The following is a 27,041-nucleotide window of genomic DNA, read 5'->3' as shown; positions in this document are numbered from 1 at the left end:
CTGTTGAGAAAGCACCCTATATCGTACCGCTACACCGTGTGGATACAATTTGCGCAAAACGTAATCGGTGCAAACTACTATGCGTGGAACGTATGCGTTTATAGGCACCTGGACCACTAGACCTAATGATCGCGGCGACTAATAAAAACTAATTTTTGATGTCTACTTGAATAGAGTAAGTAATTTTGATCTCAAAGTACTGCCCAAAAGGAAGGTGAGCAGGCTGGTGGAGCCACCTCGGGAAACACCACGTCGTCACTGTCAAAGAAAAACTTCGAAGTGGTTAACAATATCGTCTCTTCGAGTATTTTCTCTACGATCAAGAGAGCGCCTGCTATTTTCCGTCGTCGCTGCTATGTTTTCTTTTCGCCGCAGCCCAAAACAAAGCAAATCCGCGTAGTGTAATATCCAGGTGATTATCCCAGCTTATCCCGGCAGTTCCAAAATCGAGTCGCGGATCGTTTACTCGCGATGTCACGTGGTACTACCCGCTGACGTAGGAGACAGGTTACTCGGGTAAGATTTGGAACATAGCCATGGTCTCCACCATAGCCTCCTCTATACTCACAAAGCCTGATATAGTTTGACGACGGAGTTATAGAGTGCCCGGTCGCAGATTTGGAGCGCGAGGATCTGGTAGCACAGGGTATCAAAGAGCCATTTCTCGGGAAACATGGACGTCAGCGAACAGCCTTTGCAGCGGCGAGAACCCGAACACGCACTTGTTCGCTCGGGAGAGGTGTGTTTCGCCGTCTCGCCGCAGCGAGCCGCCAGTCACGTGGCTCTCCTCTCATCCATTGTCTGCCGCTCCCGCTTTTCCATTTTGGCGGCCGCTTCTCGTGGAGGTCTGCCAGGCTTTGTCAGTATATAGGAGGTTATGTCTCCCTCACTGTGCGAACGCGTTCGAACAATGGGTAGGGACATAGGCACTATCTAGTTTTGTGTCCACTTTCAGTCAGGACTCGGCGGCTCTGGAGTCGCTGCGAGCTCTCGTTTCTTCCTCTTCCTCGGTGGCGACCCTAGCGGCTGAGGCAACTGAGGTGCATTCTGGGAAACATTCGTCAACAAATATTTTAATTTCGATTTCCTCCTTCGAACCGCGGCCAGCCGAAAGTGGACACCGCCGACCTGCACCACGTCCCTCAACGCAGCGTACCTCGCCGAGTCTTCGTAGGTTGACCTACGTGTGCATGTGATGTAGTAAGTATACTTCTCTTCCCTGGACTTTGTTTCCCAGAGAATGTTCAGGAAAGAGGAAGACGACGTGGTAGCTAGTTCTCAAATGAATCGGGGTAAGGAAAGTGAAAGAAGATAATGGCTCAAGAACAATGGATAAAACACGACATAAAGACATTGTGAGAGCCCGATGCTAATCCATGGTGCTGGCCGTCCTCGAAATCTGTCAAAGTCGAAAACAAACACCTACAAGGAGTCGCTACGTAGAGCAGTGTACGCCGATCGACATTAGGTTTATGTTTCGCTGAAGCGACGTGGCTTGCCTTCGCCTCGAATAAGTTACCGTAAATCTTTGTTGACAAATGTTTTCCAGAATGCACCCGAGCCTCGGTCGTGCACTCGTCCATTGGGCAAGGTGATACTATACCGCTCAATAGGTCGCATTTCAAAGCTATGATAACGGCAGCCAAATGGCCCACGCGTGCGGCTCTAAGCCCCAAGACGGACAAATGGTCGTCTTGGCGGAATCAAAATAACATTGGGAAAAAAGACTACCGATTCTCCCAGCGTAGTTTACCACTCAGTCCGAGCGAAGTGAAAGGCTAGAAAAAGAACACATATACTGAAATCACAATGTCACGGCTCATTGACTGCGCTTCACTGAATTAACTAGTGATGGCATAGAAAGACGACAACGCCACGACGTTGCGCTTTCGGTGATGCTTGATTGGTCATCTCTCCGACACGCTACGAGATAATGGGACCAATCAAACATTGTCAAAGACGCACGTCACTGGTCCTTTTTTTGTTTGATTGGTTTAGCAATGATAGATCACGTACACGGCGAACACCATGAAGGTGCCCTTTTGATGTTGTCTGATTGGTCCCATCAGCTCGTGGTGTCGGTCGCGTCTGGTCTTAAAGGTGAGACGAAGTGTACACTCTAAAAAAGGCCCATGCATCTGCTTTCCCGCACAACACTCGGAGAGCCAATCGGCGCAACTTACGGAGGCAGCTCAGCGAATGACGGTGCCGAAACATATGTTTAGACCAAAAAATGCAGTCTGAGTTGTGACATTAAGCAATGCAAAACGTCACGCTTGCATTGCTTAATGTCACAACTCAGACTGCGTTTTTTGGTCTAAACATATGTTTCGGCGTCGTTATTCGCAGATCTGCCTCCGCAAGTTGCAGTGATTGGCTCTCCGGGTGTTGTGCGGCAAAGCAGACGCACGGGCTTTTTTAGAATGTAGTAGCGTCGGCAGCGCGCGGTCTTATAGTGAAGGAGGCAACGAAAGCGGAAAAAAGAAAGAGGGAAAGAACGAAAAATTGCGAGAGAGAAAGAGAAAAAGGAAATGCCTGAAATGGCGAAAAATTAGAGGCTCCATTATCGTGCGCCCATCCTCGCCTGTTATTATCTTAACAGCGTCTCGTTTTCTCTCGTGTATGTGTTGTACTGCTTTCCCTAATAAGACGCGCATGCCTGGGCGATAAGTGCGCCAAGAAGGGGTTGAGTAAGAGCAAGATTAAAAGTGGCGGTGAGAGTTTGGCGGCTCGCTCGTGCGAGCGGGCATCCTTGGCGGTGCTCTCGCCTAATGGCTCTTGTGGCCAAAGAGCAATGCACTCCAAAAGGATTCGACACTTCGCGGTAGAAAAGAATTCACCTTACCAACTTTGTGGGGGTTCTATTCAACCAGAAGGAGAGACAGAGGGAATGAGGTAGAAATACCTATGTCTTTTCTGCCAACAACTAAAAAACAAATTAAAAAAATAATAACAGAATACAATCAATCTAAAAGAGCCGTGTCATCAGGAAGAGCCTGAGAGAGATCCTAAGAAAGAAAGAAAGACAAAGAGCTCTTCAGAGCTCCGCGATATTTTCCCCTTCGCTGAACAGTTCTTTGTATGCAACACTTTTTTTTTTTTTCTTTTTTGCGACGGAACAGTAATTTGTTTTATTTTAAGACGTCATTCCTCTGTACAAGGATTATAGAGTATAATTATAGAAATAAAAACATACAATATGGAAAAAAAAAGCGAAATGACCTGAAGGTTTCTTTATAAACGCATTTAGTTCAATAACAACAAACCAAGTTAGCATTAAAACTTGCTTTACCGCTATCTCAGAAAAAAAAAATATGGAGAGCCTTAGAAAGGCAGCTAGCGGTCAGCTGTCAATTCTAGCTTCTTAACAATCTATAAAAAAATTAAACAAGATGTGGGCAAGTGGAAGAGAATCCAAAAGTTAAAATCTAAAATGTTGATAAACCGTGGATGACAATCAGGGGGTGGACAAATCAGCGGACGACAATATAAATGCAAACTCATCACAAGTACAGTGGATACAGAAAGATGTGAACAATGTAAACGTGGGCAATCTATAAAGTGGACAAGGTACTCGAAAACAATCTAGACACAGATGAGCCACAGATCGACAATCTAAAAGTAAACAAACATGTATGTGAGCAATCTACACACGCGGACAAGCCAGAGGTGAATAAGGTAAGGTGGTTAATCCGAGAGTGATTAACCTCTTTTTTGTTCTTAGCCCGAGACTGAGGCAGGAAAAGAGGAAAGTTTCGAAGTAGAAGAAAAATGAACAGTCGAGGACACGTCTCTAACACAGCTAAAGACAAGTTTATTTGGTCACCTTCTTATATACACTCCACAAACTTCACCACAGCACCTTCCCGATCTCGAAAGCCAAAAGATAACAAAGGTCTCACATCTTTCCACCACAATTGTCAAACGACCTTGACGTTTTCCACAAAGCAATGAACAATAGCTCCCCTCATCCGGAAGACACTTGTGAATCCTTCGCGTACACAGTACACTCTCTCCCTCTACTCTCCGACCCATAATCACAAAGCATCCCGGTAACAGAAGATATCAATCCACGTGATACAAAGGAAGAAACCACTTACACCTTCACATTCAACAAGCACTTCACAAAACTTTCAAATCCGCAAGAATGATTTTGCGCTGCTGCTAAGCTGTAACGACACCTGACTAATGCAGTTGCCCATTGATTTCATTCTTATTGTTTCTTTTACAACCCTTTTGATGTCGTTTAACTCCCTGTGTATTATCTCTGTTTCAGACCAGTGGGGTATACAATTATTACATTCTTGAACATGTTTCGCTATTTCCGAATTGGCAACGTTGTTTTTGACATTCCTTTTGTGTTCAGTCAATCTGTCATTTATACACCTTGACGTCTGCCCCACATATTTAAAGCCACATTCCAGGGGGATTTCATATACCACTCCATTACCACACGGAATAGACTTTTCTCGATGTGTTTTTGCGCATTCCCTTACACTTTTGTGGAAAGGTGTGAGCTTGCTCAACTTATAATCCGAACTAAAAACCAGATCTACATTGAACTTCTTGGCACAAGCCTTTAAGTTGTGAGAAATTTTGTGAAAAAATGGAATTACACTAGTTCTATTTTTTGGCCTTTGCTTCGGTTCTCCTGTACATTTGTTTGCGAATTTTACGGATAACTGCTTCCTTACGAATTCATCCTCATAACCAGCACCGTTTAGCCTTCTCCACTGTCTTTCTACCGATTCGGCCAAGAAATGTGTACATGATCTTTCCATTGCATTTGTGATTAAAGACTTTACAATACCCGTCTTTAATCACAAATGCAATGGAAAGATCATGTACACATTTCTTGGCCGAATCGGTAGAAAGACAGTGGAGAAGGCTAAACGGTGCTGGTTATGAGGATGAATTCGTAAGGAAGCAGTTATCCGTAAAATTCGCAAACAAATGTACAGGAGAACCGAAGCAAAGGCCAAAAAATAGAACTAGTGTAATTCCATTTTATCACAAAATTTCTCACAACTTAAAGGCTTGTGCCAAGAAGTTCAATGTAGATCTGGTTTTTAGTTCGGATTATAAGTTGAGCAAGCTCACACCTTTCCACAAAAGTGTAAGGGAATGCGCAAAAACACATCGAGAAAAGTCTATTCCGTGTGGTAATGGAGTGGTATATGAAATCCCCCTGGAATGTGGCTTTAAATATGTGGGGCAGACGTCAAGGTGTATAAATGACAGATTGACTGAACACAAAAGGAATGTCAAAAACAACGTTGCCAATTCGGAAATAGCGAAACATGTTCAAGAATGTAATAATTGTATACCCCACTGGTCTGAAACAGAGATAATACACAGGGAGTTAAACGACATCAAAAGGGTTGTAAAAGAAACAATAAGAATGAAATCAATGGGCAACTGCATTAGTCAGGTGTCGTTACAGCTTAGCAGCAGCGCAAAATCATTCTTGCGGATTTGAAAGTTTTGTGAAGTGCTTGTTGAATGTGAAGGTGTAAGTGGTTTCTTCCTTTGTATCACGTGGATTGATATCTTCTGTTACCGGGATGCTTTGTGATTATGGGTCGGAGAGTAGAGGGAGAGAGTGTACTGTGTACGCGAAGGATTCACAAGTGTCTTCCGGATGAGGGGAGCTATTGTTCATTGCTTTGTGGAAAACGTCAAGGTCGTTTGACAATTGTGGTGGAAAGATGTGAGACCTTTGTTATCTTTTGGCTTTCGAGATCGGGAAGGTGCTGTGGTGAAGTTTGTGGAGTGTATATAAGAAGGTGACCAAATAAACTTGTCTTTAGCTGTGTTAGAGACGTGTCCTCGACTGTTCATTTTTCTTCTACTTCGAAACTTTCCTCTTTTCCTGCCTCAGTCTCGGGCTAAGAACAAAATGGTTAACATCCACCAGCTCGCCTGCGCAATCACTACATTATCATTGATTAACCTCCTTTTTTTTTCAATTTTTGAAGCGGATATATTTCCAAGAACGGCTAACCCCGAAGTCGCAGTCAAGCTATTTATTCGCCTCGAGATTCGATCGACTCGGCTCATGTGACGAAAAACATAACAACGCTTTGTTTTACACTTACTTGGAGCAAGACGAATGCTACGCACGCCAGCCCGAAGCCATGGGAGGCACCAATGCAGCGCTCGCGCACCGGAATCAACTGCCAAGAGCTTGGATTACTCATTTTCCCGTCCAAATATGCGGCGTTATGACGCCCCAGGAGCCAACGAGCGGATGGTCGCTGCTCCCGGTCGTGTGTCGTCCCGTTGTCCGCTTGTCCTTGGTCGTTGGCGTATATAACACCCAGGAGGAAGCCCAGTGCGCAGCGGACCCGAACACGATCCGATCAACAGCATATGCGGCAACAACAGCGGCAAAAGAGGCGAGCAACGCGATTTGAAGCTCGACTGAGCGACGATGTCAAGCGTGACACCGTGCGCGCGTCGATCCCATCGACGATCGCGAAAAACAAAATTGTTGAAGCCAACGAAGGGAGCAGCTCGAACGACCGAGGAAAGCCTCCTTGACGCTCTTCTCCATTTCTCGCTTCGAATTTGAACTGTGAGAACGCTTTCACGGAGGATATTTTCCAGATGCCGATTTCGGCATATAATCGTATTGTTGACCCGCGCCGCTCAAGCTCGTGGAGACAGGGATCTTATTAAAACGTCCATTGCATTTTTTTTTTTTTTGGACGCACCCCACACACTTTTGTCTCGTTCCGCGCGCAGAGGCGTCCACGCGTGACCTAATGGCGTCGCGTGCCATGTTTGTGCACGTTGGGCCGAAGTGCACGTGGCGCTGATAGGACAGCCGAGAACAGGCGGATGCTTCTTTGCCCGAGACACGGGTTGGTACGCCTCCGTAGCGCATGCCCACAGCACACGTGGACGAGTGCGCTTGCTTATAAAGGATAAACAATGGGTTGGTTTCGAGCACTGTGGTTAGAGCACACGTGAATTCGAGGAATGCGGAACAATATAACACGCCTCCGCTCCACATGCAAGATATGCGCGGTATATATTCGACGAATGTTTTACTGATTCGCCTAACAAATCGCCACTGACGTCATCTGTTGCCTATAGTTCGCGCGCGCACACACACGCACGCGCGCATGCACATACACGCACACTCGAGCGCGCGCGGACATGCACGATCTTGGAAAACCACCAGCGGCAGTCCCAACACTCTCCCGACTCTAAAGTGTTCTCGTCACCACTCCGATCTTTTTTTTTCAATAACATGCAAAGAGAAGAGTACACAATAGAACCGGCGGGATACGGTCCATTCGTCACATGGCGATTCGCCACAGGACGATTGGTAACAGGCCCGTTTGTCATAGCGGAACATTGGTCATAGGATGATTCGTCATGGGGAAACCCGTCGCACAATGGTTTATCCCCCCAAAAAAATGTAAAGCAAGTGTTGTATCCCGAATGGGGAATGTTGCGGCAACTTGATAACAACTATTGTCTAATTCGGACTTCATTCCTAAACAAATAGAGGTGATCGCGACGGAGAGAGGTGGAGCGATGCTGCTTCACGGCGGGGTTCTGTGTAAGTACGTGCACGACAGTAGGCACAAAGCAGCGTTTTATTAAAATTGCCGCAAACTATATTAATATAAAGCATAACTAACAAGCGATTCGTCTGCCAGTCGTATGATTACACTTTCAAGTAACCGTACCCCCAGGAGGATCCAACAGAGATCTGCATACTGAGGAGTCGTTTAAACAGCAGGTGTGTGCCAAAACCTTCTCTACGTTTAGCACTGACAAATTTTGCTTTTTAAATCGCTCGTCTATGTTACAGTGGAAAACAGTAAAACTCCAAATAACATTTTAAGTTATAAAAATTAAAGGTGCTAACAAAAACGAGGACGAAAAGGGAGGCGAACAGGACGAGCGCTCGTCCTGTTCGCCTCCCTTTTTTGTCCTCGTCTTTGTTAGCGCTTTTAAATTTTATATCATGAACCAACTCGCCCGCTTCGCCACTTTAGAATATCTTATGGGGCACTCCTCTCGCCGTTCGTGATCTCACTGAACTTGAAATGCCCGCTTGATCCCCCCTTCGACATCGATGAAATGAAGATCTCACATGGTGAAGGTGCACGTTTACGAGAGTTAAAAATAAAATAGACACGCTGACTGTAACAGGCACGTTCACTTCGTTGCTGGAAAGTACGACAACAACCGTCGCAATGACAGCCCAGTGCAGTGGTTGGAAACACTGTTTTGATGTCTTGGAAGTTTTTATATATCGGAGTAAAGTTTCTTTCCCAGGTATCTCCTATTACGAGTATATTTGTGCATATACATCATTTCTAGCAGTCCGAAACTAACGTCAAGTGGTATTTATGCATAACATCAAGCTCGAACGATTATGCACATGCTCAGTAGTGCATAAATATGCATGCATATTAGTTTATATTGAAAAAAAAAAAAAGCTAAAGAGGTTCTTAGAAAAACAGAGGTGAATTCTAAAGTATTTTTATCTCGTGAATCTGAATATCACGTTCGTTTTCTCCGAAGGTGTAACTAAACGCGACAAAACACAAAAAAACCCCGACCAGGCCTTACGCCATACTAGGATCTTTCGGTCGTCAAAGTCGTAACGTCTTTTTCTGGCCTTTTTTTTTCTTTTTTTTTTCTCAATATAGCAAGAGTGCGCGTGCATAGCTTTGATTGGCGTTGAAGATGCGCGACAGCAGAGATTCCGAAAACTTCTAATATGATGTCACTCTCCGGGAAAGAGGGGGAGGAGGGGGGGGGGGGAGGAGGCTTGAGCGGTACTTTGAAAATGACTTTCTGCACCCTCCGTGCACCCAATAGAAAAATAATCTCGGTATTCCTAATTTTGGAGGCAAAACGGAGGCGATTTAAGCGTTTCCCTACCGAAAAATCCGGTATAACTTTTTACTATCCGGATTATGGAACCGGAAATTTGTTTCTGGAAACCCGAAATCCAGATTGCAGACAAAGGAATAATTTCTGAAGGCCCGAATTGCAGGTAGAGTCAAGATAGAATCCAGATAGATTTTCGGTTCCATAATCCGGATAGCAAAAAGTTATACTGGATTTTTCGGTAGGATTTTCCTCAAATACAGAACCGCTTCAGTTTCAATTTAAAGCATCCCGTTCTATTGTTCTAACAGCACAGTCGTCAGGAAACATAGCTAGGTACAAAAAATTGCGTTTTGTAAATTATTATTTCCTTCCCTGCACTGTCGTGTCGATGTGACCAACTGTCCAATGGACGAGTCGCCCTACGACGAATGTTCCTATGGGACGAATCATCCTGTTACCAGCCGGCCTGTGACGAGAGCGCAACCGGCAACAAGAGTTAGATAATCTAGAACGGTAATGACCACGTGGCTACTTCAGTAGACTCCCTCAAGGTTGGAGTTGGTTATCGGACGCGGATATTGTCTCCATCGCCCTCATTGTCTGCAGTGCATATAGATACAGACTGGAAGGCGCTTCCCGTTACTGATACCACGCGGAAGATCACGTGGAAAGATAAAAAAAAAAGAAAAACAAAACAGAAATAGTACTTGAACACGAAATTAATTCCGCTCTTATACAGTCCATCGATTCTTGAGCCGCTCAGGGCTGTTCGGAGCACGGTGGTTCGAAGGCCTCAGTCACAACTTAACGCCAAAAAAAAAAAAAATAAATAAATAAAAAAAAAATTTGGTACGGTTACATTGCACCATACAGAAGGCATATCTGAGGCGTGTTATGACAACCCCGTCAAATTGGTCGTACGAAAACTGTTTCTAGACAAGTTCGAAGCAATACATGTGTCCGAAACAAACACCGCGTCCTTTGTATGATGACTGAACACGGTACAGGGCTTCCAAGAAACTTTGGCGCTGAAAGCCTCATCCGAGAAAGACCACAAAAAACGACACCAAAAGTGACACTGAAAACGACACCACAAATGACACTAAAGCGACGTCAAAGGCGGCACCCTTAAAGGGGTCATGAAACGATTTTCCTACTTCTTCCTCCTTAGCTTTAATCCTCAACTCAAATGCGAATTGTGAAATCACGTGGTCGTGACATTCCTTCGGCACCGGTGCGATGACTCCTAGCTTCCACCGTGCTTTTTATGCACACCATAGAACTTGTCATTCCCCAGTGACAATAAGTTCCGTCAGGTCACTCGTTGGCCACGAATGCGAATCCAAATATTCGTCAACGGATTGATTGTTGACGAGCGCATACGTCCGAGTGACGCAGTTCTCGTGTCCAATGCGTGAGCTGGGCTCTGCTGACGTCAGTTTGGCGCCGGTGACGCGCTTTTGGAACCGCGGATGTATCATAGTAAAAAGGCGGAGAGCTTTCGAAGGCAAGAAGGTACAAAATAGTCCGCTATATTTTCAAATCTTCGTACCGAAAAGCTGGCTTTTGACTTGCTAGCCTGTTTCTTTTGGCCAACTAAACGATATGCGATTAGTAAAGTCCCAATTTAAAATCATTCATCCCAACCCAAAATTCGTTTCATGGCCCCTTTAAGAGGGCTTCTTTTTTCTCTCTCTTAGGGTGCGGCACCCCAAAAAGACTTCTTTTTTTTTTCTCTCTCTTAGGGTGCATCTATCGAACCAATTGTTACTACTTCGGCTACAACGGTTGTCGGGAGTACAACCTGAACAAAATAACCGCAATTCCTATAGTGTTTCGATCTTTACATGTATTCCTTCCTGTTTTCCTTTTCTCTTTTTTTTTTTTTTAAGACGAGGAAGAAAATGCGGACGCGAGAATAAAGACGAAACCAAGAAAATTCCGGTATATGAAATCCAATGGTGAAAAAGAAAGAAAAACAAATCTCTTCCGTCATGAAACATTTCAGACACACGGTCATGGCATTGTCATCCTCACGTAACACTCACTACCTTGTCCAGGGAGAGGGTCAGACCCCGAATGCGGGCCACTCTCGAACTGGGGAAGAAAGCAAGAACAACAAACAACCAGAGAATGATGGGGTAGACGCAAGTTGAGGGGCGGCAGCGGTCGCAGCGATCGGGAGCACTTTGTCGGAGGACAGCCTCCTTCACGCGTGAGCGCACCGAGCGTTCGTCTGCTGCCGTCCTCCTGCCGGCTGCGTTTGTAGCAATGCCAGTAATAAAGGCAGTCGAGTGTGCGCGGGGCATTTCGTCACTTCCGCCTTGCCTCCCTGACCCGCTGCAAGGCGTCAACAGGCACGGCTTCCGTGCCGACGTGCACGAGAGGCACGGCGCGGTCGACCCGATGATGATGATGATGATGGTGGTGGTGATTATGCTGACGATAAGAATGATGGTACTCAAGACGATTGGGGACGTCGAGAATCCTGAAGCATTGCATGTTTTATTTAACGGAATGCCCCAATTCCTCAATTTTGTCCGTTCGTCCTTCCATACCCTGCTAAATTTATCGGAGAAACTAGGGAGTTGTAGTAAATCGTTTTTCTCCTCCGCTACGGTATCCCCGAAGAAAACTGCGCAGCTGCGCATGCGCGCCGCCAGCCTTGTCTGCATAGTTTAAGGTCTTGTGGCGGATTACGGAGCGCTATCCGGGTGCTTAGCGGGCTGCGGGAACGGTCTACTACAATTCCCTATTGAATTGGCGTTTAGGTAACATAGCGTCAATTGACGTCACCTGGCCTGACGTCACGTGTCCTATCCACCAATTCAGTTACCCCGCTATATTTAGCGGAAAATTTTATGTCATGTGAATGACGTTATATATGTGACCAGACACAGATTCACTTTGGCATCACGTGACATGGAATTAGGGAGTTTTAGCGGATCGTTTTTTCGACCCAAAACCGATATCTCCTCTCCCCTCCGGAGGCCTTGGGCATGCATCGTATCGTTATCGGGTGTCGTTATCGGGGCGAAAAAACGATCTGCTAAAACTCTCTATTAAGTGACGCAAACTTATTGTATCGGGGAATTCGGTAAAAATAAAGGTTATTCACTCCCAGAACCGACAGTTTCGTGTCTTCGAAATAATTTCATGCATTATTAAACTTGAAAGATATAAGACACTGGGAATTTTTTCTCTCGCTCATTTCATTTATTGTTTATTCAAAGCCCCAATTAATTACAGAGGGGAAGAGCCGGAAAATAAACGAATAATAACAAAATAAAATTTACAAGTTAAGCACAATCAACAAGAACATAATAATTAACGGAGTTCTAAAAGGCCTAGCCCGTGATGTCCCGGTTAAGATGGTTAAAGACCTGGGGGCTGTACGGTGGACGAAGGATGAATGAAACGTTGTCGGAATCGGACTTGGTACGCCAACCTTGCGCTGATTATCTAGACGAGTAGAAACATAAGCAGGTCAGATGATCAATTGGTCGTGTAGGACGGGAATAATATTTATAAAATAAAGAAAGGGGAGCAACTTTTCGGCGGAAGGACAAGGGTGGCAATGACAGGGTAGTTTTTATGCTGGTGACGCTTGAAGTGCAGTGGTAGTTGGACAGTGTTGCTCGACTTCAGCCCTAAAATTAAAAATTTTTGTGGGGAAAATTGTTTATACAATAGCCTGCCTTAAATTATAGAGGATAAGAATCGTTTACACGACATAAAAGCAAACGAACTTCTAAGGATTTATAAGGTTAGTTTGCCCGTGGTCTCCAAGATTTTTTTGCGCGCCAAAAACCTCGGAGGACAATATGTCAATGATGTTGCACCTTTACTCCACCGGGCAGCATCAGGTCGTTTTCAATTTACTGACACGCACATATCAGTCGGGCTTTTGTTGAACTTTTGATCAACCAGTTCAAAAAAAAAAAAAAGTCGAACCCAGTAAAACTTGAGCTATGGCAAATTCGTGACACCCCCTAATGATAATTACAATAATGACGCTGATAATAACGATACAACTGGTTCGTTCATTAGAAGGTGCAGAAGTCAAAGTCAGATTCGGTTTTGTGTCGGGGTTTAAACGGAGGGAGGTTAAAGCCACAGTCACACTTCTCGTATACAGCATCATACAAATAACGCGAAGTTTCTCTGCGGACATGACAGAGATATCTGCGGACACACCTCAAGCATGTTTCCTTCATACATGTGTATGTTACCTCTGCAGGCATTTTCCATGTGACCAGTGTGACAAGACCACGTCATACAAAAACAAAACACACCTCGCACAGTGTGTGCAGAGTTCAAAATAAGCGCCAGACGTGTGTATGCGATGAAAGAGTCCAATCCGAATCCGATCAGGCGATGGCCAATCACGGCGTCCGAGTGACGCCGTGATGTGCCCGGGCCCGATCCTATTCGGCCATCTTTCCAACTAAGAGAAGATGGAAATAAAACAGAGATTTGATCTGACGAGCATTGATATCCATGAAACACGTAAATGTTTCGGGCGCGTTCAGTTACAAAATCTAGACAATTTTCACACAGCCTGGCTCTTATTTCAAGTGTACCGTGTTCATTTTTGTACACTCGGCGACTGCGGTATAAATACAGCGATTAGTTTTAGTGAATTTTAGCTGCAGATTATTTATAACGGCGGGGGAAAACAAAACATTGTAGTTTGCGGTGTTTATTACCCTTTTTGCGCTGAATAACCCGATACTGGTGCCCGGTAGCCATGTAACATATGTACCCGATGCCTCCCGGTAATTCCCAAGTACCCGCGTTCTAATACCGTTTAGAGCCATGGTGAATGGACAAGCCACCATATTGAGCAGTTAGCGAAGCACGCATCGTCACGTGCTTTTTTTTTTTTTTTTTTTCTTTCTCGGACACAGCAAGATATACCTCGGCGATAGCAAAAGCGTAAACGAAAGATGGTTGTGGCCTTTACGCGGGTAAATATGAATCAAGGGTACAGCATCCCGACATCGTCGCAGAAGAGGTCCCCTGTGCAAGCCTGCGTGTGTACGCGGAGTTCTTACTCATCGCCATGTATCGGGTTGCAGAGCCCGCTCCTCGGGTCCATCATTTCAAGGTCCACGGACTCACATTTCAAGAAACTTCGAGAGTGTTGGGTTTCCTGGAACGCCCATTGCACTCCCTTCCTTGCCCGCCCTTCCTCCCCCCCCCCCCCCCCCCCCCGGTCTGCCGTTAATTACCGGTTTGTTATTGTTATGATTTCTGCTTGTCACGCCACATCTGTCTCAAGGTTCTTCAAAATAAATGTGTACGTTGCTTACAAGAGGGAGGCTTATTTTCTTCATCACGACGAGTATCACCGGCTTGGAAGCATCGAAAAAAAAAAAAAAAAGTTTGGCGTCAATTATTAAGACATTCCCACTTCATCAGCGCTCAACTAATCGATTAACTCGTCGCCTAATCATTAAAATACCAAAATCAATAATAATCATTAATGAAACCAATTTTATATATGGCATCAGTCAGAGCCAGCCGACCACCATAAAAACTAATGGCCACGAACGACATAACAAATAATCGAGTAACAGTGATTTGATTTTTGCAAGCTGTTCTAATTTGTTTTGCCCATATAATTTTCATTCGTGTTTCTTACTTTCTGATCTTTCTATATATTACGTTCATTTACGTCCTAGCTTTTGTAGAACAAAACTTTCACACACAGTAACTTTGATCAGTTGGCTTGCTCTTTGTCATTCCAATAATTTCCGCAGTCATGAGCACCACTAAGGAAATTGATTGAGATGAATGCGCATCGGTTTCTCCAATAACCAAATGTAAATTTGTAAAATACATATTCATATTATGACAAGTTACTTATTGCTCAATGCTTATATATGCGTTTGCAAGCAACAAAGCAACAACGCTTTGGAAGCTATAGTCTGGTCACAGTGGGAGGAAAACGCTTTGTTGGCGACCTTGAGCAAGTCTTAGCAACATCATGCTGGCGATATCTCACACAGCCTGGTGATACTGTAGTTACGAAAATGCAGAGGGGTAGAAAAATTGCGTTAGAAATGCAGTGTGTGTGTGTCGCGGGGGGGGGGGGGGTCGTGTGTTTTTGTTTCAAGCTAATTGACGTAAGCTATCGTCCGTTATAAAAAGTTACAGCCGTTAACATCTATCTATCTATCCATTTATCCAGACTTAGCTATCAGACGATCTGCACACACCAGTACCAAGATGGCGGCACCAAAGGCCGTACTTGCAAACGTGCCCGTCTTCCAGTGACCCTCAGGTCTCCATAAGTTCTTACATCCAACTATGGCCGTGACGTAATCCTAGCTCGGTCCCAGTGGTATGGAAACCCAAACAAATAAAAAGGTTCCTGTAAACCCCAGGAACTAAGGTAGAAAAAAAGAGAATTATGTGCAAGAAGAAACGTCACCCTCGGGTCAAATGGCCTCTTGCAGAATGATATACGATAGGAGGGGTTGAATTTCCGCCAAGATTACACCGAAAGTTTTACGACACTTCCTTTCTGTACCTCGAAACGACACTTTATAGGTTTTATTATCAACATGAGCAGGTGCACGGCGGTTCCTTCTGCGAGTTAGCGACTCACGGGATATTCTGCGGTTCCTTCTGCAGTTCGCGAATTGTTGTTACATGTGAAGACGAGCGACGACGTCACCCAAGGAACAACGGTTTTCGTAGTAAAAGATAGCAATGTAGACAAATACAAATACAATATGAAGTACTTCGGTCAACCACGACCCCTTCCAGCTTTTATGTTCTCCGCGAATGGTGAGAAGTTAGTGAGCTAAGTGAACGAGTTAAGTAAGCGATCCGAAATAGTGAGATAGTTAGTGAACTAACTCAGAGGACAAAGGTAGGGGACTCATCGGATTCAGTTAGGGGGCTAAGGTAGTGGGCAGGCCAATTTAGTAGGCCAAGTTAGTAGGCCAAGTTAGTAGGCCAAGTTAGTAGGCCAAGTTAGTAGGCCAAGTTAGTAGGCCAAGTTAGTAGGCCAAGTTAGTAGGCCAAGTTAGGGGTTAGAGTTAGTAGGCCAAGTTAGGGGTTAGAGTTAGTAGGCCAAGTTAGGGATTAGAGTTAGGGATTAGAGTTAGGGATTAGAGTTAGGGATTAGAGTTAGGGATTAGAGTTAGGGATTAGAGTTAGGGATTAGAGTTAGGGATTAGAGTTAGGGATTAGAGTTAGGGATTAGAGTTAGGGATTAGAGTTAGGGATTAGAGTTAGGGGTTAGAGTTGGGGCTTAGAGTTGGGGCTTAGAGTTGGGGCTTAGAGTTGGGGCTTAGAGTTGGGGCTTAGAGTTGGGGCTTAGAGTTGGGGCTTAGAGTTGGGGCTTAGAGTTGGGGCTTAGAGTTGGGGCTTAGAGTTGGGGCTTAGAGTTGGGGCTTAGAGTTGGGGCTTAGAGTTGGGGCTTAGAGTTGGGGCTTAGAGTTGGGGCTTAGAGTTGGGGCTTAGAGTTGGGGCTTAGAGTTGGGGCTTAGAGTTGGGGCTTAGAGTTGGGGCTTAGAGTTGGGGCTTAGAGTTGGGGCTTAGAGTTGGGGCTTAGAGTTGGGGCTTAGAGTTGGGGCTTAGAGTTGGGGCTTAGAGTTGGGGCTTAGAGTTGGGGCTTAGAGTTGGGGCTTAGAGTTGGGGCTTAGAGTTGGGGCTTAGAGTTGGGGCTTAGAGTTGGGGCTTAGAGTTGGGGCTTAGAGTTGGGGCTTAGAGTTGGGGCTTAGAGTTGGGGCTTAGAGTTGGGGCTTAGAGTTGGGGCTTAGAGTTGGGGCTTAGAGTTGGGGCTTAGAGTTGGGGCTTAGAGTTGGGGCTTAGAGTTGGGGCTTAGAGTTGGGGCTTAGAGTTGGGGCTTAGAGTTGGGGCTTAGAGTTGGGGCTTAGAGTTGGGGCTTAGAGTTGGGGCTTAGAGTTGGGGCTTAGAGTTGGGGCTTAGAGTTGGGGCTTAGAGTTGGGGCTTAGAGTTGGGGCTTAGAGTTGGGGCTTAGAGTTGGGGCTTAGAGTTAGGGCTTAGAGTTAGGGCTTAGAGTTAGGGCTTAGAGTTAGGGCTTAGAGTTAGGGCTTAGAGTTAGGGCTTAGAGTTAGGGCTTAGAGTTAGGGGTTAGAGTTAGGGGTTAGAGTTAGGGGTTAGAGTTAGGGGTTAGAGTTAGGGGTTAGAGTTAGGGGTTAGAGTTAGGGGTTAGAGTTAGGGGTTAGAGTTAGGGGTTAGAGTTAGGGGTTAGAGTTAGGGGTTAGAGTTAGGGGTTAGAGTTAGGGGACCAAGCTAGGGGACCAAGTTAGAGGCCCACTTAGGGGCTAAGTTAGGGACTATGTTCGGGACTAAATTCCGGGAAAAGTTGAGGGATTAAGTTCATGGGTTAAGTTAGCGGGTTAAGTTAGCGGGTTAAGTTAGCGGGTTAAGTTAGCGGGTTAAGTTAGCGGGTTAAGTTAGCGGGTTAAGTTAGCGGGTTAAGTTAGCGGGTTAAGTTAGCGGGTTAAGTTAGCGGGTTAAGTTAGCGGGTTAAGTTAGCGGGTTAAGTTAGCGGGTTAAGTTAGTGGGTTAAGTTAGCGGGTTAAGTTAGCGGGTTAAGTTAGTCTATTAAGTTAGTATGTTACAAACAACATATGTTAGGATTATTTAGTGGCTGGAGTTAGTAGGTTAATGGGTTTAATGGCAAAGTTGATCGGGCGCGTCTAAAAGTTCTGATATTAGGTGCAGTTTACAGTTTAAGTTAGTATGCTAGCTTTTTCTTGGGGCGTGGCAGCCACTTCTGTGCCTGAAGAGCGTATAAAAGCATTTTTTTTCAAGGTTCGCCTCCCAGAAAGCCTTCAGCACCGCGTGCTTCCGTAGCAGAGGGAGCCGTTTGTCCACCCATTTCCGCGCACGATCGGGCTTCCGCTTCTCGAAAGAGTCGGCGACCGCCACGCCATGGCAAGAGGATACGAATCATCTCTTTCCTTTTTCACTCGCGCCATGTTTACGATCGTTCTCTTCCCGCGCGGTGACGATGTCGGTCCGGTCCGCTACACTTGGCACATGGTCCGACATACACTCGCGCAACCGAGACCTTGGCACCGCACTGCCCGCTTCTTTTGTACTCGCAAAAAAAAAAAACGAAAAAAAACATTACATTAGCGCACGTAGTTGGCGGCATCCCGTGGCTTCGTCTAGGGTACCGCTATACCTCCCTCGCCTGAGTTCACTTTTCCACGGCCTTGGAGGGCGACGGCGGCTCTGGCCACGTGCTTGTCCGATGTCGAGACACGTCGGGCGCTTACAACACTCGCCAAATTGCCGCCATTCAATAATATCCGCATTCAAAAACGCTCAAGATACCTGTCCTTGACTTGCATCGTTCTTTTGTTTTGTTTTTTTGTAGAAAATTGGGACTGACAACAGACATGTACGCAGTCAATAGGCATTTTTAGCGGAGCATTACCGTAGGGTACCGTCAGCACGGCACCGCTCTTTGCGCACTTTGAAGAGCACCGCGAGATTCCGGTAGTAATGTCTCTCCGCATGGCAACCTTATGCTCAAAACTTCGTAATGTTGGGCCATCAACAACGGCTGAGCTGTCTGAGCTGAATCAACAACAATCAACAACAACGGCTGAAGTGGGGCCTGAAACTGAAATCAAACAAATCAAACAGCCTGTGTTTTGTGTCATCCACAGTGAAAGCCTTAATATATTACAGAGGACATTTTGTGATACGACAAAACACGTTGCATGTAGCGGGACATAAGTTCCGCGCACCTGCCAAACTCACAGCATTACTGGCTCCGGACTCACTAAAGCGCAACCACACCGAAACCGCAGTGTTCCTTCTATGGTCCACCGTCCAAAATAAGATTGGACGTTTTTGTGATTTATACAGCGTGAAGTCGGTCTGCCAGTAGAGGCGACACTGGTTTACACTGTGGATGAGCAATTTCGCCAGTGCAGTACGACTGCTAGCCTGGGGTCTTTAACGTGCATCACGCAGTAGTGCTGCACGACCGCACGCCGGCACAATTCTCATCCAGATCGAAACGGGCAGGGGTGGGGCTCGAGCCCAGGATCTTTGGGTTCTGCAACGCGAGCTTTCGCCCCACGTGCGTCGAGCTGGGTGTGCGCTTTAGCCCACTCGGCCACCGATCCCCCTTGGTCCACAGTCCACCTCGTGGCATAGACATCGCGAGCGTAAGGGTGGAGCTGATATAACTTAAGGTAATTGTTTAAAAGCATTTCCTTACTGCCATAATGTTACAATTTCAGTAACTAGAAGCTAAGTTAAAATCACGTTTCCGTAACCTTAGTTACGCGTTGCTACTAAGCTACCGTTAAAACTAGTTAATTTACGGTAACTTAATTACGAAAATCAACTAGTTCAGTTATATATATATCTCTTAAGACCGTGTCCTCAAATAGAAAATGTTATATTGACTATTAAGCTCAACTGGTATCACAAATATGTGTACGAGTTGAAAACTGAACTTTTAGCAGCACACCTCAACGCCGCGATACGTTTTAAAACTAAAAGATAACATCGTCATTTTTTGTTTTGTTTTTGTGTATAATCGTACGAATGTGCCTAGAGCAATTTTAAAGTGCAACTGTATTTCTAGGTTGTACTTAAGCCCAACTAACCGTAACTTCATTACATTTAAGTACATTTTGGTGTTCTAAAGAGTCTCAGATGCGCGATGTATGAAATAAAAAAATATATTAAACTTGACGTTTTTATGCACGCGATTTTTCGCACACACACGAAAAAAAAGGCGGGGCTGACTTACGTCACTCTGGTGGTCCAGCCGACCAGCGTCCACGTGGTGAGAGAACAGATCTCAGCGGCGGTGTCAGAAGCGTGACCTTGATGCTACCTTTCGTTCCTGGCAAGGCCGCCCGACTAGGAAAACAAAAACGGGAAAAAACAAAAATGAATAGGTCAAAGCGCGCTTGCCGTATACCAATAAATCACGTTTCTGCGGCACTAAAATGAGCACTCATTCGCAAACAGTTTCGAATCAGAGACCGCTTGAAACGCTGTAAGAAACGTTCGTAAATACAGAGCTTAGCGGGGGTATCTTTGGAAAAACAGCCGCAGGTTCGCATGCCAAGGAAGCACCGTCATAGCCAGATGTATACCGTCATAAGATATTGGCAGACATAACGGTCTTGAGGAGGAAACGGGCGCCACGGATTAGAGATGCGCTCCCACACTTGCAGGAGCTCCTGAATTGCATGACGGTGCCTGGATCGCGTCTTTGACCGGTTTGTGCGCCGTCTTATCCAGCTATGCAACAAAAGTGGTCCCGAAGTGGCAACAAATGACGTCACAGACGAGGACGCGTCATGCTGTCGGATGTCGCGATCCTGGCGGCTGGTGTTGGAAGTCCCAACTCCTACAGCTGCCGAAGGAGTCTGCCACCTCTACCACCGCTGACACGCAAAATTATTATTTAATAATGTCCACCACAATTCGGGAACCCTACCCAAATAAAAAAAAAAAAAAAACAAAGTAAGCGAAAAAAAAAAAACGAGAAAGAGGATACATATAAATGAATAAAGCAAGAAAACGAGGCGATACAAATAAACTACACATTGTTCTTGAACGGCAATTTGAGCCTTGCATGCAGCGTACGAGAGGGCGCGAGAACATTATTCAGGATAAAGCCCCTTGGTTTGTTTGTCTTATACCATACTATACTATATGTCTTACTAGAGTCACTAAATAAGCTACGCTTATTTAGTGGCCACTAAATGAGCATAGCTGATTTAGTGTCCCTAGGTCTTTGAAGTAACGTCAAATGTGTTCAATGCATGAGGCGCGTGCCTGGTGCGGCCCTTGGAAGCAAATGGCGGCGATGCACCGAAATGAGCGACCCTTGGAAGCGAATGGCGGCGGAGCACTCGCCCGTGACAGTGCACCGCGCGTTCCCACAACAAATGGTCGGCGGTTCTTGCAAGAAACGCCTAACGTGAATTTTATCAATGGGGCTTTAATGCAAGGAACCGGTCGCCTTGGAATACTAGGACTTGATGGCCAAGTTCGTTCTTCCACCTTCCCAGAACGTTATTCCTTGGAAATTATAAAAATGTCCACATATTCGGAAGTGAACGAGAAAAGTTCGAGGACTCCCAGCCGGGAACACCAAGCTTTGAGGAGGCATTCTTGTTCCCGTTCTTATGCTAAATCCTGAGAGGTGGAAAAACGAAAAATACGCTTATGGGAATTTCTTTCCTCTCTCTCTCTCTCTCTCTCTTTTGTTGGTGGTTCGAAGGACGAAAACCGCGAGGTAGGGCACGACTAACAAGATGCAAAAGCCTTCACAGTAGATTTAGAGGAGACGAAATTTGGGTGGATAATCATAGCTATACTTCGTTTCACTTCAACTCCTGACACAGCTGATGCTGCATCAGGACTTGATTATGGTCGTCATGTTTCCGTACGTGTTCTATCGTCGCTGAACCAATCATGCACAAACAAGACCTAGCGACTTGCGCATTTGACGCAGCTTGATTGGTCCCATTAGCTCGTAGCGGCAGCTGCGTCTGAAACGAAATATAGTAATCGACGTAACAAACACGTTAAGTTCTTGAGTAATTTCGCCGAGTTGAACTTTGATTGCTCGGTCAGCGTACAAGGAGAAAAGTTTTACTCAGATTTTGCGCAAGGCCGGGTCCGATACAAAATCCTTTCTTTTGTCTGAATTCTAAGGTTAACAGCGCCAAAATCAATCAACACACCTACAGACAAAGGGACAAACACACGCGCTGACATACAACTCCTTTTGTATTCTGTTACTTCTTTGTTCTCGTCATTGGGTTGACTCTCCCAATCTCCATCTGTTTTTCTTCTTGCTCTACGTAACATAGGTCAGAGATAAAAAGACAGTCGATCTTAAACTTTTTACCAAGATCTTCGAGGAGTTTTGAAAGTCGCAGAAAGCATGCTTGCGAATGAAACTTAAGATTGGATCCATAAGAAAAAGAAAAGGGTACACATCCCAGATGATGGTCCTCCAGAGACGATGCTGCTCATATCCTCAATTTCTAGCGAAGACATCGAGTAAGACATGGATGTAAAAATAATGAAAACCGAGAATAGAAATAACTTCTTAAGATCGTTCCAATAATCGTCTTCTGCGGGCCACCATCTTTGACTACTAGACTATGAAACGCGTTCTGAGCATGCGCGGTAGTCCTCCTGTGCAGAATATCAGACGTGACTCGGCATTTCTAGCCTGGACGATAAGCGCTGCAAAAATACATAGACCAACTCAACTCTCCGACCTCACGTCCCTGCAGTGGCGCTGCTTTCGGCACTGCGCATGCGCCGAAGCTTCGCATCACGCAACTCTGTTTTCTGCGCAGGCGCAATGCCCACACCCGGTGTGGGCACCTAGTGTGTTGGTGCACAGAGTTTGCAACCCTGAACCTTTGTGAGTGATTGACGGGAGAAAAAATGCTTTTGTAGGGAAACGAGTCACGACCAATGGTTTCTGCCAACCGGGAAGGGGCTGCTGAATTCTCCTGAACATCATTAAATGCGATTGCTATAGTCACAGACACGTTAAGGAACGCAGGGCGCGGCTTATTCTGTGTGTTCACTCTTCCTGCATCGTGATTGGTTATTCGGTGTCCTTATCGGCGAACGTCGCGATCTCATTGGCTGTGGAGCGATAACGAGATCCTCGGAGCTGGCCACGCCCGGCGTCGACGACTATATACCCTTCCAATAATCGCCCTCTGCCCGCTGATGCATCTTTTTCTACTGGCCTGTTCAACGTGAGCAACGAGATGTTTTGGTGGTGTTTAACTTGACAACAAGTTAGATGGTGTTTGTAATGAGCATGGTGGAAGCTTGAAATCATTACACTCTGAAAGCAACACTCCAAACACCGTCAAAATTGAAGTTCTTACATTACTCTTATTGCCGTCGGTAAGAAATCTTTTGCTGACGTCATAGTCAGCATTTGGTCAATCGTCGAAGGCCGACCACAGCGACGCTATCGATCGCCCACGTCGCCAGGAGTCGAAAGCTGTTTGCTGTTTTGTCCCGTTTTCGGATCTTTACCAACTTGATCAGCTCGCAACAATTAAAAAAATAATCGTCGCGAGAGACACGGAATAGAGTGCACAGCTAACGCGGTAAAACACGCGGAGATCAGCCGCCGTAAAATCTAGACAACTATTTATCCATGCGTCACCAAGTGGGTGAGGCAGAAAATGCGTCTATACAGTATTATATACTATACATGAAAGGGGCCTAGATGCGTAGGCCTCTAAACCATCTGCTGAAACGGAATAAAACCAAGCATATGACTCAACCTTGTAAACCTACGTCTCTCGCACATGTGTTCAAATCTTAAATGCTGACACACGAAGAAAAAAATCGACAATTTCTAACACGCAAAAATCGTTCTACACGATATTTTTGTTATTAGTATATCTACATACACGTCAATCGCAAATTTGTGATTACTTAAAGAAATATTTGCGACTTCTCACTAAAAACACACACGCGTGGTTTGTGTTTTTTTTTTTTTTTTTTCTTTTGTTAAATAACCATTTTCTCTCGTTTTAAATTTTGTACAATTCTCGGTCGGGTCTTCTTTTTTTTTTTTTACACATGTATACGTTTTAGTTTTGACTCGAGAGGAAGGCAGAGGTGCCGCAATCTAAATAGTTCGCCGTGGCCTGCAGAGCTGGGGGGGGGGGGGGGGGGGGGGGGGCAGTGAGTAACGCGTGAAACCCATTAGCCTCTAAACAAACAACAGAAAGAGAAACGAGGACACGGTTGATGACACGGCCGCTGCCTCTACGCTCGAAAACCAGACTAGTCTGACAACACACCCGGCAGCAGCGCCGTGATGACCCCCACGTCTTTAGTTCCTTTTTTCCCGCATATCAGCTTGCTTTGCTCTGGTTCCTCGCGGCCAGCACCGTTTGTCAGCCCATCAAAAGTTTCAGCGCTCTCGATCTCACAGATCGACTTTACGTCTTCGCTAGATGAAACATAAAAAGCAAAAGCTACCGCTTTACACAAAAATTAAAAGAACAAAATTAAGAGAAAACGGGGACGCGTCAAATGTACGTAGACAAGGGCGCCGAAAGTACGGCAACTTGCAAGTGGAACCTGCCTTTTTTTAATTTTTTTTCCTCGGAAAGAATGAGAAACAATGTATAAGGCTCGAAGGTGTGGTTTATCACGAAAGTATCGCTTCAACTATAGATGCCGCGAACTTTTGGCTAAATTTTGAAGTTCGATTTCTGAACGGTGTTGCCCGATTCTTACAACAGCTTTTTCTTCTTCTTGCAAGGAATTTACACGGTATAGTTCAATATAAATTTTACTCGGTATAAAAGCGAATAAACATTAGCTTATTTAGTTAGCTCGTTAATGTGAAGTAAAATACATCCGATAAATATTGCGCCAGTTGACGTCAGCTCGTTTTTTTTATTTCCGCGTACGCTCATAATGGTCCAACTTATTCAGTCGAACTTTAGCCAAACGTTACGCTCGAAGTTCAAAAAAAAAAAAAAAATCGCCATATTTTTAGTTTTAAATACGAGGTCCGGGGCGTTGCTACGACCGGTGTGCTAACTGCGTCTTCAGTCGGTCCCTGGAATTCCGGACGCGCACGGTGACGTCACACCCGCGTCACGATCCTGGCGGCGACAGAGCAGCGGAGGTGGACAAGGCGGACGCCTGTTCTGCAGCGACGCGCGCCGCAACCGTCCAGGCCACGGAAACGCAGCATCTTCCGTCGACAGATCGTGTGCACACGTTCAAGTTGCGCACGTTCCTAAAAAAAATGTAACTGAATATATGCGGAACGCAAGTTCGTCTGCTTCTTTTGCATGGGTTGTGGTGACGTCAGAACGCCGAGCTCTGAATGGCTCTGACTGAAGCATAGTGGGTAGGCCTCAGGGCAGCTTGCTTTCAGGTCTACCCACTATCCTTCCACCAGAGCCAATCAGAGCTCGACGTTTTTATGACGTCACCACAACCCCCGCAAAAGAAGCAGATGAACTTGCGCTCCACATACCGTTACTCGCTACCTGGTTGAGAGACGGTAACGAAGATACGCTACTTCATGGCGAACAGAGTCTTCGCTAATTGTGAATCAAGCCACAGGACAACGGTACGCACGCTTTATGAGTGACGTACGGGATTATCGAGCAACGGCTATGTGGGCAGAAACCGAGGGAAAGGAGGAGCTTTGATTCGAATGAATAGTGGGTAGACGTAAAGCTACAGCCGCCTTTGTCTCCGCCGCAGTCTTCGAACGAATTCGAACGCGGAGTCCAAACGCCGGACGCCGGCGTTCCGCATTCTACCGCCTTCGACGAATGCAGTGTAGACAAAGGCAGCTAGCATTAGGTCTACCCCCTAACCGTTCCAATCAGAGCTCCGCGTTCTGATCGTCCCCTCTCCGTCTCCTCCTCTCCCTCACTTTCTGCCCCCATAATCACAGACGCAATGAGAACAGCAGGGAGGTCTTTCAATGGACCTTTTCCGAGAAGCGTTCTGCGCACGCGCGAGCGCCCGATGCCAAGCGGTGGAAGTCTGCACAAAAAATCGAGGAAATTCGGAATGAGGCTGTAGATCGACGAGTAGAACACGTAATTGCAGCATATATATAATTGTGTTACACAAAAAAAAGAAAGTGGACGGAAAGAAAAACATGACGTTTGGGTGGACGCTACGGATTTCCCTCTTTAAAGTCGCGTTGGGCCCGCGACGCAGCTCAGAGAGCGAAGCAACTGGTAGCGTAGCTCCCATTATCGATTGGTAGCGCAGGTAGGTCACTTCCTCGATTTTTAGTTCGTGCAGCCACCGCCTGGTGCCGTCGGTATGTGGAAAAGGTCCATTCATTCGCCTCTAGCGTGAACCCTTTGATAAAACTTTCGGTGTCTCGTCAGCTTCGAGCGCGCACGGCAGTCAAAGCACGACGGAAGGCAAAAGACGTGCGTGCTGCGGAGGCCAGACATCCGAATTAGACACCCCGCAATTTTTTTTTTTTTTTTTCTTCGTGTCGGTGACCAGCGTCTGCCGCGTCCGGCGTTATACTTTTTAACGCGCTACGCGCACGAGGCTTCCGAAGACACGGCAGCAGACAAAAACGTCTCGGGCGGTTCCGTTTTGGCCGTCACAGACGACAAACTGGCAAACCGACAACCATCTACCGACAAGCGCAGACGCGCGCGCGGACACGAAAAACTATGTCGTCTTGTTCACCATGTGAAGGGGCGTTCGCACAGCGGAAGATAAAAGATGAACTCGAAACGAATAGCACACAAACTAACTAAAGAAACAAAAGATCTACCACGCCCCTCCCCCCCCCCCCCCCCCTAAAAAAAAATAATAATAAAAAAAATAACTGCCGAGTCACGCAGAGTTTCCAAAGAGGGAAAGTGTGAGGAAGGAAGCGAGTGCTTGTTGTTGTGGCTGTCCCTTGTCGCGACTGCACGACGTCCGACGGTAATTGCCGTGGCGAGGAACCGATGACAAACGATCGCCCTCGTGCTCCCGACGCGCGTGCGCACAGAGCGTATATATTTGTAGCGCCGTGCTAGCCGCCCTGCTATTCCAAGGGACTTACCCCCTACCCCTGCACCTACCTACCCCCCCCCCCCCTCCCCCAGCCCGTGGAATGTTATTTCCGTCTTACCCTCAGATCGTTACACACACCGAATAACCAAGAGTTGCTGTATATGCGTTCGTGGAAGGGAGCAAACCCGTGGCCAAATCGGGCGCCAAGTATTGCGACAACAGCGCGACAGTGCTGCGCTGACGAATCAGTGTGGCATCGTCGCATACCTATATGTAGGATTGAGGAGCGGAAACTGAGATGAAAATAATTACGCGGTCCCCGAGTTCCGGAGAATGCTGAGACATTTGTTGCATTCCGAGTCGCTCCACGCGGCAAGAGAAAAATAAGACGAGAGTTTCAGTTCGCTGACGCCGCGTTGCTACACTTGCTCGAAATAAAAACAGGTCGAATTATGATTTGACGGCGTCTCGCGAAAAACTTTGGCAAACTTAGCACCGGAACGCAACAGCCTCTGGCATCGGAAGGCCACAGTCGCCGTATGCCATATATAATTACATATGTCTTGCAGTCGCTTCCTTTTTTTGACATGCCAGTTTATTTGTTTTAATTTAAAAAGTTTTTAATCAGTATTCTGTCCTCATATAAT

General features: G+C 46.0%; 1 protein-coding gene across 2 annotated transcripts in view; it reads right to left on the bottom strand.

The window, feature by feature from the left end:
• The window catches only part of LOC115315704 (SH2 domain-containing protein 4A), a 131,365-nt gene that overhangs the window by 65,126 nt on the left and 39,198 nt on the right, over nucleotides 1–27,041 (bottom strand). Inside the window, exon 2 of one of the 2 annotated variants that reach the window (XM_029974980.4) lies at nucleotides 19,628–19,740. The exons of the other annotated variant lie outside the window; for it this stretch is intronic. The gene's annotated coding sequence lies outside the window, so the exon portion shown is untranslated. The remainder of the gene's footprint in view (nucleotides 1–19,627; nucleotides 19,741–27,041) is intronic. 2 annotated transcript variants of the gene reach the window in all.

This window comes from Ixodes scapularis, unplaced genomic scaffold, assembly GCF_016920785.2.
Source record: "Ixodes scapularis isolate PalLabHiFi unplaced genomic scaffold, ASM1692078v2 PGA_scaffold3__209_contigs__length_174095766, whole genome shotgun sequence".
Classification (NCBI taxonomy): Eukaryota; Metazoa; Arthropoda; class Arachnida; order Ixodida; family Ixodidae; genus Ixodes; species Ixodes scapularis.
The sequence above is the reverse complement of the archived record's forward strand: the minus strand, read 5'-3'. Positions and strand labels throughout refer to the sequence as shown.